The 14910-nt window shown below is 34.3% G+C and overlaps 1 protein-coding gene across 1 annotated transcript in view; it reads right to left on the minus strand.

The window, feature by feature from the left end:
* LOC104146280 (guanine nucleotide-binding protein G(q) subunit alpha) overlaps positions 1–14910 on the minus strand; it is a 130286-nt gene that overhangs the window by 46798 nt on the left and 68578 nt on the right. The gene's annotated exons all lie outside the window — the stretch shown is intronic.

Genomic DNA, 14910 nt, shown 5'->3' on the forward strand with positions numbered 1-14910 from the left:
GTCTTTAGCTTCTGGATCATACTGTATAATATAAAAGTATGAACAAAATATAAATTTTGAATCTCATGCATGAAGTAAATTCAGTTATTTAATGGCAGTAATTTTAAAAAAGCTGGACAGCAGCTTTAGTAAGTCCATTTCTAACAATTATATGTACAAATGTCCAAGATTGTTTTATAACATCCAAAAAATAACAGAAAATCTCAAAATAGAGATATGACATAGCTCCTGACCTGAAAACCTTATAATTTAACTCATGACTAAATGGCTTGTTGTCCATACTACCATGCAATTTTCCTATGTTATCATATTAAAATGCAGTTGCAACTGCAAACATTCAATAAAGACATGTTCTTGCTTAAAAAGTATGCCATAGTTTATATTAAACACCTCTGATTTAAAACATTTTACATTTTGTTTAAACATACCAAGACATATTTATTCCACCAATGCACCTCTCAAAATCTCCCATAGTGAATGATAACATCACAGCAACTCTAATAATCCTAATGCTTTCTGGTAGGTAAAACTTAATTGCATAATCTATAGATGTATATTGCAACACTGAAAGAGTGAGAAGACTGCAGCTGTAAGTCAGTATGTGTTATAAATTTAGGCATTTACACTTAGTCTCAGTCTCACTAGACCTGCTAGACCAACACCTTCCTCACCTTGACTCCTCTAAAAACATGAATACAGGCACATATAATAATAAGCAAAAAATAATAAGCAAAGGGCAGCTCTGCAGACAAACTTTTCCATGAAGATGGGAAGTTGTATGCAACTTCTGAGCCATCACTCAAAAAGCTTAGAACTCCAATTTGCCAGGAAGGAGATGTCTAACAGTAGTAAGCTGGAGAATTTCTTAGCTCAGTCATAAAAGCGTTAACTATTGAAATATCTCCAATGCTTTGCCTGAGTCTGGTACACCAGGCAATTTACCAGGCACTAGTATATTGTGGCATTTCAGAGATTTCAGACTTGATGAAAATTACAGATGTAAACTTATTTGCTTTTGAAAAGCAAAATTACATTGAACTGTGTATGGTCTAATCCTTGAAATATTGACTGCATATAATTACTACATTTAAAAAAAAAAGTATATGCAAGGTATGCTAATTGTGAACAAAGGAATAGCTTCCACTGCTTCTTTGATTATGGAATTCAATATAGTTTATTTATATAAATTTAGGACCTTATTCCATTAATTCAACAAGTTCAGTTTGTTTCCCAGGGTTTGCCTAATTTTACTTTGAAGAAAATAGAGTAACAAGTAAATTTCAAGCCATATAAGTAGAGAGAGACCCAGAGTGTTGGGTTCCAAAGTTATTTTACTACTTGTTTTAAAAAGGAGATCATAATGGTTTCATACCATTACATTTTGACTTGTATTCCAAATGTTTCTGTTATCATCAAACATCCATAGGTTTTAATCAGAATTTCTGATCAGGGATATCAAAATCATGGCATTCACATTCTGGTTCAGATAAACCCTTTGGATTCCCAGTGAAGCGATGGAAGACCTTGGTGAAGAAACCCTTATTGAAGTTCTGAAAGAGTTCAAAATACATGCCAGCAACATCTGGGTTTCAACATTGCTATTTTAAACAATCTGAACATAAAACTAAAACCAGACTTCTTCTTCAGGACATAGTCACTAGCAACAATGCTACAGTCTCATGAAGTCCTCACAATTAATAACTGACAAGCCCAACTACTAAAACTTGTCACTTATTTTTAAATTTAACAGAAATCTGCTATGGTAAAAAATGACTTTAAAACATTTCAGGTTTGGACCAACATAAGCAAAAATTTACAACAAAATCTTCCCCCACAACAGTTATTGTAGCTAACATAAATAATCCAAATTAGTACTCTGTCTATATAAAAATAGTATCATCAATAAATGTTTTTCATTAACACATCCCAAGCGTGCATATACAATCAGGTTTTCATAAAAATAAGTGTCCTGGTAATTTTTTTTTTTGAAGAGGTGTTTTTAATGTGACATCTTCAAACAAATATTGTGCAGTAATTGTGCAAATAATTATGATACATAATTACAGACATAGACACATAAGCAATAACACCATTGTTTCTCAAGTTAGCTAAACCAGTTTAGTAGATACACAACAAAAATGAGAACTACTGGACTGCTTCTTAGAGTTACTCCTATTTAAACCCCAGATAAATCTCACTAAGACTACTGTATTGAACTTGTATGGAGCTCTCCTCAGGCAAATTCCAAAGTAAGGTATGCAAAGGCAGAAGGGAGATATACCCAAAGCCAGAAAAATCAGAGCTCTCTCCATATTCAGCCAGTATAAACTGGGACAGGCTTAAGCTTTAAACAGCAGCGAGCAGAGAATATGAGCCTCTGAGTCAGGGACGTGTTTTTTATGCCACCATGCTTGCTAGCTGTGCATGAGATTCAACAGTCTGCACTTGACAAGCAAATCAGCAGGAAACAGGGTCAAAGGCATATAGGACCATGGTATATAACATGGTAACAAACAAACCAAAAATCACCTCCTCCCAATCCTTCCTGAAGAACATTTTCCATGTAGGGGTTAGAAAAGATATATTCAATTGCCAATCTCTCTACAACGACTTCACAAGGAGCTAGGATAAATTGCTGTAATTTTTAACCAATCCTTCTACTTTACATGCATCACAGGTTTTAAGAGCTTTATAGCAGGCTTCATGTCCCAGCACCTGTTTTGGAAGAATGGTGTTCAATAACGCTACTGTAAATAATGGCAATTTTCTATTATTTTAAAATTATATTATTTCTGTACACTAGTATAGTTGAATTTATTGAAGAGATTGTTATGCAAACGGACACACTCAAATTTTCATTCCATTTTCAAGTGAAATAACTGGCTGTACTTGACAATCCCCCAAGAATCCGGTGCCTCAGTCAACTGTTGCAATACAATAGTGAGGGCATTAAAAAAAAAGTTTATATACATGAATTCTCACCTAAGAAGTGCACACATGCACAAAACTCCTGCTGAGTCTCACTGCTGCACAAAGCCTGAATGAATCTTGCATAAGAGATGTTTTCAAGGATCAGAAGAATAACAGCTTTGCTTGGCTTCCTAGATTTAAATAGCTAGAACTGAAAAGACTGCATGCCTCTTTGTAGAGTACAGGTTATGGTCAGTTGATTCAGGCAGTTCAGAAATTCAGCAATCCCATTCAATTGCCTACACAAAGGAACTGCAGAAGTTTCACTGCTTTTACTATCTCAAGAAAAGCCTACAGTGAATATAACACAGGCACAGGGAAACAAATAGCAGATTTAAAATATATATATATCCTGTCCTCATATCTCTGTTTCAATTTAAAGGAGGAAGTATTACATTAAAAATAATCTTGTACTTATATCACCTCACAATTATAAGTTTCACAAATATAATTTGTAAGGAAAATAAAAGCACTGCAAAGGAAAGCATTTCATCTCTCTATTTTTAAGTCATACTTTCTTATATTTTTAAAGGAAGAGAGTGCCCTCTGCTGCCTAAAGCATAACTGTGAGAAAGGAATAATTTCAAACCATATTTCTAGAAATATCAGAAGATTGGGAGGGTCCCTTTCAAAATAATGAATGATTCCAGCAGAAATTTTCCTCTGCAAAAATTGCATCAAACTTAAATTGTTGCATTTGCGTGTTTTCCAACGAAGAAGATTGTCTTTCTAAACAATTACCTCATTTCTTGGAAATAAACTCTGAAAATGAGCTTCAGACTTATCCTAGGCATGCAAAGCTACATAGTATCCTATCACCTACTTCTTTCGGGTGCTTTCCCAAATCCCTTTACGTGAGCACTTGTCTAGAGTAAAGAACGAGCAGGACTGAAGTAAGGGGTAAAATTTAATCTCCAATGAAAAGCTGTTGTATTGAACACGGTCATGCAAGAATGAATTTAGCCCCAAGATGTTAAAGACAGCAACCCAATGTTATTTTCTCCAGAGAAACCACAGACATATTACAGCATGGTGATGAGTAACTATTTGAAATGTGCCTTGAGGGAGAATAAAAAGTTTTATGCCATGTTTGACATAAAGAAGTGGCAGCTTCTTTATAAATTAGGCACACTCTTTTCAGTCCTAAAAACATACCTTACTTCTGCTGGGTCAAATCGGATGCCAAGCAGAGCTTGCTTAAAGGACAGCAAAGCAGAGCTGACTAGTCTTTCAGGGTTTCAGCAAACTACTAGTCTCCTGAAACATGGTGCCAACTTCCATCATCAGGAAAGAGGAAGAAAAACAAACTAAAACACAACATCTTTCTCTGCAAATCACAAAACTGAGTCTTCTATAAATAAGAGCTCAAAAGCTTATTCTTTTGTTGGCTGGTGTGTGTAAAATTGATCCATACTCTGACTTAATCTAATTAACATGTATTTTAAAGTGATTAAACGTTTACTATTTGGTATTTACAGGGAGAAGCCAAGGTAGGTTATTTAAAAAACATTCAGGAAGGCTTATTTATCTGTCAAAACATAAATGGAGCATCCTCCCAAGATGTTAGCCAAAATGGGGCATGGTCCCTATAAGTGAACCATTAGTCATTAACAAAGGAAACAGTTTTTGGAGGGAGTTTTTTGTTTGTTTGGATGGTGTTTCTAGTAATCCTCATAGTTTACAGAAAGCTTGTATTTTCAGTAAGTGTTAAATCTATGCGAAGGAAAGCAAAACTGAGCTTTTTGGAATTAATTTAGGTTAAATTATATCTAGAAGAAGCTTTGGGGAACTGAATAAAAAAGGGTATAAAGTGACAACGCAGTCTATTGAGAAAAACTATGTATTCTCATTATTATGGCAAGGTTTCTATACTAAATCGCTTAATCCTCCTGTGCGATATGCTCTGGAGAGTCTCCAGGACACAGCAAGGAGCTGAAGATCTTGGGACAAAGTCAATAGCAACATACTGACATATCCTATCAAATCTCCTGGAGTCAAAAGGTTCTACTTAGCCATAAATGTTCCAAATGTACCCCCTAAATAAATCTTTCAGAAATGTCAAGAGCAGTTTCCCAGAAAATGTGCAAGACAAATTTATCAAGTTAATTTAGGGAAGTTGTTGGTGCAGAAAAAAACAGGCTGTTTGTGGTACATTCTGCTATCCAGAAAAAAAGCATATTAATAGGACCTATCTACTCTGTTCATAAATACTATCAGAGACAACTACTTAACAAATCAGCATGCAGCTACCACACACATACACACAAGTACTTTGAAATGGAATTACAGTTTTAATGCAAATGCTGGTATTAAGACTGAACTAGAAGGTTAAGAAAAATAGTCTGCAATTTAAAACAGAACATAACATTAATTCACCTTAAGGAACAAGAAAGGATTATACTGAAAAAGACAGCAAAGCACTATTGACCTGACCCAGTACCAACTGATGTCATCCTCAAGATTTCTATTTTCTTTGGTGAGCTTTAAACTCCCCGTCAATAAGAAAATGATCATAATTCCTTTTTGGACATGGTAGATAAGTATTTTCATTCAGAAAGACTTCTGGCCTAAAATGAACCACAAATTGGATTAAAGGTGAACAATATTTAGCTTCACTGGATCACTGCAGTACTTTGATTTCACAAAACCAAACTCCCCACAGAATGGATATTAAACCAGAAACACCTCTGCCTGTTTGCAGGTAGGCCAGGACATTATTAATCAAATTAAAGAGCACATAGCTGGAAGGGTAGTAGTGGGAAACAGCTTTATGCTAGCTTTGCACCCACCCCGCACGGCTCTTGGAAACACTTGATTACTAAATCTTCAGCAAAAGTCTGGTAGCCTCACGGTCACACTACCATATGCTGGGGGTCAGCAACCTGACAGCCCATTCAATAGGTAGCAATGGGCAGTCTATGCATTTAGCAGGGGTGCTTTCACAGTCCCTACCCATCCTCTGGAGTCTAACATAGGAAACAGTAGGAGACTTGTGCAGCATGAGACCCCCTTCCTTAAACGGCATGCTTGCAAATGCTTGTGGAAATGTTATTAGAAGAGGGTAAATTTTTAAAGGGCTGGAAAGTTGGAAATGGAGCATACATGATAAGGACATGGCTCTGCCACCTTGTTAATGTTTTGGTGCACTTCATATTATTATTTTGATGCTGTAATACACTTTTAAGTGATTATTTAAATAACAGAGATAAAAAGAGATTAACATTAAGCAGATAGCATGCATCTTTAAGAGTCCTCTCTATCTCACTAATTATGGGATGGAGCATGAAACGTCCCTAATAAGTTGAAATTTTATGATCAAAATACAATCATATATTGGTTTAGACATCAACATAATATTGGAACACTCCCCATTTTATATCAGTACTCCCAGCTGCTATTTCCATCATGTCGAGAAAATTGTCTTTACCCAAAATCCACTGACAGCACATTTAGATTACAGTAGATTTACTAGTGAATTTTCTTTTAAGTGTGTAAGAAAATAGTAAGTATCACTTAATAGAAACCTAAGCAATTCACAGCATGATTCATAGAAAAGACTGAAATTTCTCTTATCTGTGGCATAGGATAAAAGAACCCCAAAACCCAGGATTTCCAGAAGATTTCAGTACCTTCTCCTCTGCACCTTCTTCCTTTCAATCATTTCCTTTTATAGCACTGTTTGCTGTAACTGTTGCTCTGCTGCATCGTTTGAATTTTAGAATATGGCTTTTTTTTTTAATTAAAAAATTCTTATTTAGCTAATAGGAAATCAATTCTGCTACAGTGAGAGATTTTTCCATGCAGTAATGAGTCCTCTTTTCCTGCATCACTACCTGCAAATAGTCTTCCTCCTTCTTTTTCAAAATTCTGCTTTTCACAGTACAGGAAAATCAGTTGGACTCTAAGCTGTAGAAAGCTACCAATACACTCAGAGGCCCCAGTAATTCACCACTAGGACAAGTATTTATCTAAAGGAAAATTTGGATTAGCAATCACATTTACCTTTCACAAAGTGCTAATTACAGAGCAATAAAATCATTCCATTTAATACAGGAAAAAAGTAAGATACCAGTTGGAGGTCAGAAAGTCTTTTGCTCTTTGTAGGTCATCCTCTTTTCAATTAAAGTAGCAAAAAGCCAGAAATGTTTGCAGTGCTTGCTCCTGAGAGTCAGCACATGACTCAAGTATAACAGACGGGGAAAAAAAAAAAACCATGAAGAACAAAACTGTCTGGAGGAGAACAGAAGGCTCTGCCTATGCACACATTGGGGCTACTGCTCTGCAGAAGCTGTCTCAGCCTCCTGCACTACATAGTCGCAGATACTGCATAGCATTCGGAGGGTCACAAATATTATTTCAGCTCTGGTAAGTGGGTCGCATGTGTGCCATTTACAAGATCCATTAGTGAGGAAAAAAGTACCAAAATGTGTTAAAATGTGGGCCCTTGAGGAGGAAACAAAAGTTTAATTAGAGATCATGTTATGATTCCATAAAGACCAAAGGCTTGACAAGCAGTTTCATCAAACTGAGGCAAGTAAACATTTGTGGTCAGTCTCTCTGTTATCAGAGATCTCGTTATGCTTGCTCTCTCATAAAATCTAACTATTATATTCATGGGAGTCCATGAATTCTGTCTGTAAGTCCTGATGCATCATATCTGATATACCTTAACTCCCTGTAACTTCATTGCTATGATTGTGAGCAAAGCCTTTGATTTAGAAAAAAATAATAAACCTACCCAAACCTTCTTCATCTATGACTGACAGTATCAATGGCAATGTCTTGGGTCTGGCACTAATATGTCTATGTAAAAAAAAGAGAAAACAATAAACTGAAAGAATTCGCTAACACTCAAAATGTTTAGCAACCTCATCTTCTCTCTGCTGAAATCTAAACTGCAAAAACTTCCAAAATCTGTACTGAATGAACACTATAGAAATTACTATAAGTAGATACATTCTGTAAGGATCTTAAAAAGGTCTGGAAGTTGCATTTTTCTCCTTGTCTTGTCTTTATATCAGAGACCATGCTGGAAACAGGACTCCATATGTATTTGGTGAACCATGGTAAGTGGTTCAAAAGGCTTTGTTGCTCAATTGCAGGTTTCATATGCTGAAAAATGCACTGCAATCCTTCAGCAAAGAATAAGGTGAATTCAGTAGCCTTAATTTACAACATATCTACTTTCATTAATATAAAGGAAAGTACTGCTATGAATGAAAAGAAATCTTTTCCTAGTCCCTCTTTCCTTGCCTTTAGGTTGTATTTCTCCTCTAATTTATGGAAACTGAAAGCTGAAATCAACAGAAAAAAAAAAAAACCCAAAAACCAAAAAGGAGCAATTATTATAGTTCCCATCTTAATACTTATTTAAAACTTAACATGCACACTGCATACATTACATTTTTGCTTTTCATACTAAACATCCACAGAATTTACTTAGTTCCAAATAGAAAACACAAAGCTGCTTCCCAAATGGATTACAAACATTCACTCAGCTGATCCTCAAGCTGTAAAGCACAATCGGTTTGGTTACACAGTCACATGTTAATGTCATATACACAGGTATGACTAAGTAAGAAATAAGTAACTCTGTATGGCCTAAAAGTAATTTCAGGAACATTCTAAATAAATTTACTACATGAATGTATTTTAATTGAAAGGTAATTCAGGTTTATGTAAATTCCAACTAGGCACTATGCATTAGACATACTACAGCCAACAGTTTTCAATCTCTGTGTTCAAGTTACAATGTTGCGTATTGTTCTGCAAATTTAAAACATGCTGATCTGTTTGTGTTTGTACAAATCTTAATTTTTCATTTCCAGAAGTCACATATCATGGAAATACCTTGCCATAGACACCATTTAACTGAATGAAGGCTTTCTAGATTTTTTTGATACAATCTGTACCATCAGCGAAGTCAATGCTGTAGCAGTAACTCTGGAGGAGAAAATAAGACTTCAGAAAATTCTAAAAATAGAGGAAGAAAATGGACATAAGGAAAAGCAGAAGAGTAAGATTTAACACTGAGAATAAATGCCAGATATAGCATATGTGCTTCACTACTTTATAAAATGGTATAACTGGAAACATTTCAAAATTCCTAGTGAAAATGAAAACATGGAGCTGCATTAGAAAACAGTAATCATAGGTTCTCTTCTACACCATTTCTTAAGATACTTATCAACTACATCATGGCTCAAAATATGCACTAGAACATCTCCAAAAAGCCAAAGGGACAGACAGGGCAGTTAAAATAGTGACATGAAGCAGGACCTAAAAATGAACTGTATTTATTGATTTATCAAAAATATGCCCATTTATAGTCTAAGGAAGAGGATTAGAGGGGAAAAAAAAAATCAATGAAAGGGAAAAAAGAGTCAAGCAAAAAACCCTTGAGATTAAAACTGCTTTCCCTGATATCATGTAATATGGATGAAAGGGCATTCTCCATCATTTTGCTATTCTGACCTATACAGAAAAATCCTGTTAATTAATTTGAAATTAGTGATCATGCATTCAGAACAGATCACCTTGTCTATATCACAATTAGCCTGGAGACTAATGTCCAAGTTATTATTCATACTACTCAGTTGGAGAAAAGAAGAGTAGATCATAAAAATTATCACAAAAACATACGTAATTGTGTTAATGTCATGGTAGGCTGCTGGAGGAAGACAGCCTTCTGGCTTCTTTGGAGTCAGATAGAAATCTCCTGAAACCAGCAGAACTATCAAACAGACAAATCATCAAAACTGAAAGCTGTCAAGAAAAAAATCAAAACAAAAAAACAAAACAAAATCATAAACTCATTCACGTACATGTCACCACAGAATCCTTATCAATGTTATTCATATTTTTCATCTACCACACGCTCCTGTTATATTTTCTCAGACAAGCTTCTATTAACCATTACTTCATCCTTTATTTTTACCTCACATTAAACACTTAGTACTCATCCAGATATATAGGAATAACTGTATATGGATAGCTCTGATTAACACTCCACAATTTTTTACTGTTTTGTTTGCTGAAGGCTTTGTGGATGGGTTGATAAATTTTCCTCCCCTTTCAAAAAAAATAGATAAAAGCTTCACTTGTTACTGCACTGCAAAATACTTAGCACTCTTTTACTTTCTCTTGAAACTCAGTTCAAGAGCTAGACATTTAAGTCTTTGCTTCCTTTCAAGCTGCTAAACTGTTCTGGGTTCTTGTAGACAGCTTGGAAGCCAGTTAGCTTTTATGGTCTTGAACATAGGTTTATTAAAAAAAAAAAAAGACATTTTGGAATAACCACCTTCTTTTCTGGGCATAACAAAAAAAGATTTAAATGGTATAAGAAACAAAGATTTAAATTGAGCTCATTCTTTGGCAGTACAAGAGTTTTTACTGACTGAAAGGCTTTGCCGGATTCCAAAGCTGCATGCATTTATCATGCAGTTCTTGAGGAACAGGGTTTGAAATAATTGCTTGGAATTTCTCTCTGGTACCTCATACAGGCTGCTTTATATCACAGCTATGGCTCCAATAAGTGCTATGTCTGCTGCAGTTATTCTCACTGATTAATTTTGATACTGAATTAGGTTATTGCTTATGGAGAGTATTTTATTTTTTACATTAATATTTGCACTTCTGTGCCCCCTGTTGTGAACAGTGAGAAATATTGCACCACACTGCAGTTTTTAGTAAGACTATTTTAAGAATAAGTTAAATAGCCCCTACATTCTTCTTCCACTTTTAAAAATCTCTTCCTGTATCACAAGGCATTGTGATAGGCATTCTAGGTGCCACTACCTCACTACCAATAGCTTTTCCACACATAAACACTTCAGAGAATTGGAATTAACTTTTAAAAGGTTTATTAAACCATATAACATCACTGTGTAGGGACACTCATTCAGTCCTTCATTCAGATCAGCCTAACTTGCTTTAGAAACTAGGTCTACTCTTAAAATTTACAAAAAAATTTGAATTGTATTGGAAGGGAGACTTGGCTTGTATCCACAACTTCCCCCCTCCTCAATTTTTTTTTTTTTAGAGCTAACCTTTGAGCTCTGTCCTAGCTTGAACCCTGACTGTGAGGCATTTGAGGTGGTAGCAGGTGACACATGTTAATGACGACTGTTAGTTATCATTTTCTCAATTACTTGGCCCAGGAAAAAGAGAGATTGGGAAACTAATCATGCCTTCTGGGTGATTTGGGGGCTCCTGAGAATAGGGTGGACTACTGCAATTTTCAAGGCGCTAGATTTGCTTCCCTAGAGAAGAGCATTACCATAAGTTTTCATGAGTTCATAGCTAAATTAGGTCATTTAGATTTATCACTCACTGGACTATATTCACTCTTGGGTTAAATTTGCCTCAAAGAGAATCATCCAGACGGAAGGCTGGAGGGGGGAGGTCTGAAAGTAGTTCTGCCCAACAGCACAAGACATCCATAATTTTTCACAGTGAAAAACAGGGTTTGGGAAGGAGGAGGCAACTAGGAAGGTTCAGTACATTGTATGCCCCTGCTGCCACCTCTGTTATGCCAGGCCATGCCCACCCACTGAAGATGGAGAAGGAAAGATACAAAAAAGACTGCATCAAACATTAATGAGTCTATCACTGAGACAGAAACTTTTATAATGTCTATTTCCTTCTTTCCATATTTTTTTTGCTAATGTTAGAAGAAAGAATGTGCTAGAAATGCTACATTTTAATGGTAATAGAAAAAACTCACTTTTTTTTAGAAATGTAATTAGGCTGCTTATGCTGTAAAATATTTTAGAGTATTTCATTTTAGTACAAACTCCACAAACTTGTTCAAAATGTGCATTCTTTGGTCAATAGAATTTCTGAGGTGTTCAGATTTCTGAAATCTAAACTACAATAATACCTGAAGAGATTTACGTGTTCTTTTTTTATAAGTGTAATATAAATACTGTCTCAAAAGCTGGTCGAGCCTAAAGACCTATCCAAAAACCCAACCAACCAAACAAAAAAAACCAAAAAAACCTCAGTTATTGTGTTTGCAATTTTTAATGAGATCCATTGCTATGTCAATATCACTTCTACCTCACTAAACAGAGAACATCAATTATAAATTTATTACACTACTGAAACTTAAACATTTATTTTTGCAAAACTGTAATCTTTAAATGGAGATTTATTGGCTTTGCTGTATTATAAGATTAGGCCTTAAATCATATTTTAAATAGAATGGTTTTACTTAGAAGCAAAATATACATGTATAAGACTTAAAATTTTTACTTTTGTATTCAGTATGAGTCTTAAGAGATGTACAGTAAGAAGTCTAAATCTCCCTTACTGCCATTCTTTAATGAAAGAAATACATTACAGGTGTTCATGGTAGTTACTGGAATCTCTTAAAAAAATTCTGCAACTGAAACAGATCCTTCCCCTGTAGATGACATCTTTCATGGTATATTTTACAACAAAAGAGAGAGATTCAGCGACTCATAGCTTTCTGTTACCATTCAGCAGTATTTAGATTTGATCATATATATACATCATATGAAAGATGTACAGTTGAAAGACATCTCAAAAATGTAGACACTACAGCATGAGCTGAGGATTCTCTCCACTTAAGTCTCATTTTTTGGTCAGTTATCTCTTTTCATATCAGATAGCCCAATTTTGTGAGTACCACACATAATAGTTTTTTTTTTTTTTTTTTAAGATAGAACCTACTAGCCATATAATAAAACTACAAAAATTAAAATGAAACTAAACTCTGGACCTCCTTCATAAAAAACAAGCCTTTGATGACAATAGTGATTTCTTTCATTACATTACCAATCACATGAGGCACTTAAATCACTGTTGTCTGGCTTGGCTGGAAGAAAAAGTGCTATAGTATTTATATACATTACAGTATATATTAGGTAGACAATATGTTATAGTGTGACATACGTTCTGAAAATCAAAGGAAAATGCTAAGCAGATGAGTACATTTCAAAATGAAAATGTTTCTTTTCATTGATAAGTCAATTCTATTTTAATTTCTTGGAGCAATTAAAGAAAATATTTTCATGTCTGCTAAAATGTAGTATTTTAGAAAATAAAAGTACATTTCTTCCAAAACCTTCTAAAATAGTAAATTATCTCATGAATACTAATCCGTAATTGTTGAATGCAGGGTCAGCTGATATGAATCAGTATAGATTCACTGAAACCAATGTTGATTTGTCAGGATATCTCAACCTTTACCAACGTCACACTCAAAACCTTCCCTTACATCATCAAAATAAGCACTGCCTTTTGATGAATATTACTCCAACCCTGTAAGCAGTAGATGTATGGTATGAATTCAAAATCTCTTCTATCATATATGAAATAAATGGCATCTATCTGAAGCTAAAGGTTAAAGAGGAGTCATTATATACCAAGTAAATCTTTTTATTAAGGGGGATCTAGGCTGCTATTGATCCATCTAAATCCTGCTTGGTTTGAAATATATGCCATTTAAGAGGTAGGTCTTCAACATAGTTAAAATTTGTATTTTATGTTTGATTTCATATTAGATGATTAAAGGGTATATACTGCAATCCACAGAAAATCATTTAGATTAAACAGAAGAAGATTTTGATCAACTTTATAAAATAATTAAACCAGAACAAGATGTAAAGTTATACTGGAAAACAAATTTTTAGCCTGGTCTTTGATGGAATGCTAAGAAAAGCAAACCCTGATAAAATACAAAACATGTATCCTTCAAAATGATTCCAGCAAAATGTTGTGTCACAAATAGAGAGGAAATATTTTTAAAGATGCAGTGGAAGGAGATTTTTCTAGGAAAAACCCGGAATTTGTATAAAAGATGGAAATATCTGAAGTTACTTCCTTGTCAAAACAGATTTGTACTAACTTCTTAAGGAGCAATAAAAATGTTGTGTATAATTTAGATAATAAACAGATACAAACTTACAAGTGTTATTATGAAATATGACACTTATTTTCAGAGCTAGAGCTGTATACTCAGATACTGTAGTGTGGTTTTTGCTTCTCAGTGCATATCTAAAGCAAGAGGAAGTACAGAATGTTGAAAATAGAAATCATCAATATTGCTGGGCCCATACATAAAATGAAGGACTACAGCCATTGGGCTCAGAAATAAGAAGTCAATAGAGATTCAATGTTATATGCAGATGCAGAAAATCATAGTGCTAGAAAAAAAATCCTGGGAAATGAACAGTGAGGACCAGATGTAAATTTAGCCTCCAGTATATTGGAATTGTAAGTGGTGAACATTGTTTCAAAACAAAGTAAATGCCTTCAAAGTATATATCAGTTATATTTTGTAGGACTATAGTACAGCAGTAATATTTTAAGATTACTTAAAAAAAAAAAAAAAAAGAAAGGCACAGGTAGTATAATCTAGAAGAGAATATTGTATTCTTTTAAACTTTTTCACATATTTCAAAGTTTCCCATATGAGACATTCTTTAAAGCATTATTCCCTTAAATGTTTCAGAAAAGAATATTTCTAAAACCTCACATCTTTAGTCATATGCAGATTAAATTCACTGGCAAAGGACATGTACAGTGCTCAGAGATAATTATATCTAAGCTCCAAGCATTTTTCAAAATCATTAACAGTTGAATTTTAATTATAATCTGAAATAGTAATTTCAGTATAATTAAGGCTGAAACAAACTTTCTACTAGCTTCACCAAAATACATGAAAAGTCAAACAAAATATCCTTTTAATTTTTTTTTTAATTGTAATCTGACAGATGATTCTTTGGGAGATAATGAATATTTCAGAAGAAATGATCCAACTATATCAACATCTCTCTTCTTGTAAACATTCAGTAAACAGTCAATGCAACAACTTACAGTTAATGATTTGTCTTTTGTTCTCCCTTACTCAAAAATGGACTCAGCTAGTTTATGCAACCAGAATATAAAACTTCATGTGAAAAACAGGAAAAA

This window comes from Struthio camelus, chromosome W (assembly GCF_040807025.1).
Source record: "Struthio camelus isolate bStrCam1 chromosome W, bStrCam1.hap1, whole genome shotgun sequence".
In the NCBI taxonomy this organism is placed as follows: domain Eukaryota; kingdom Metazoa; phylum Chordata; class Aves; order Struthioniformes; family Struthionidae; genus Struthio; species Struthio camelus.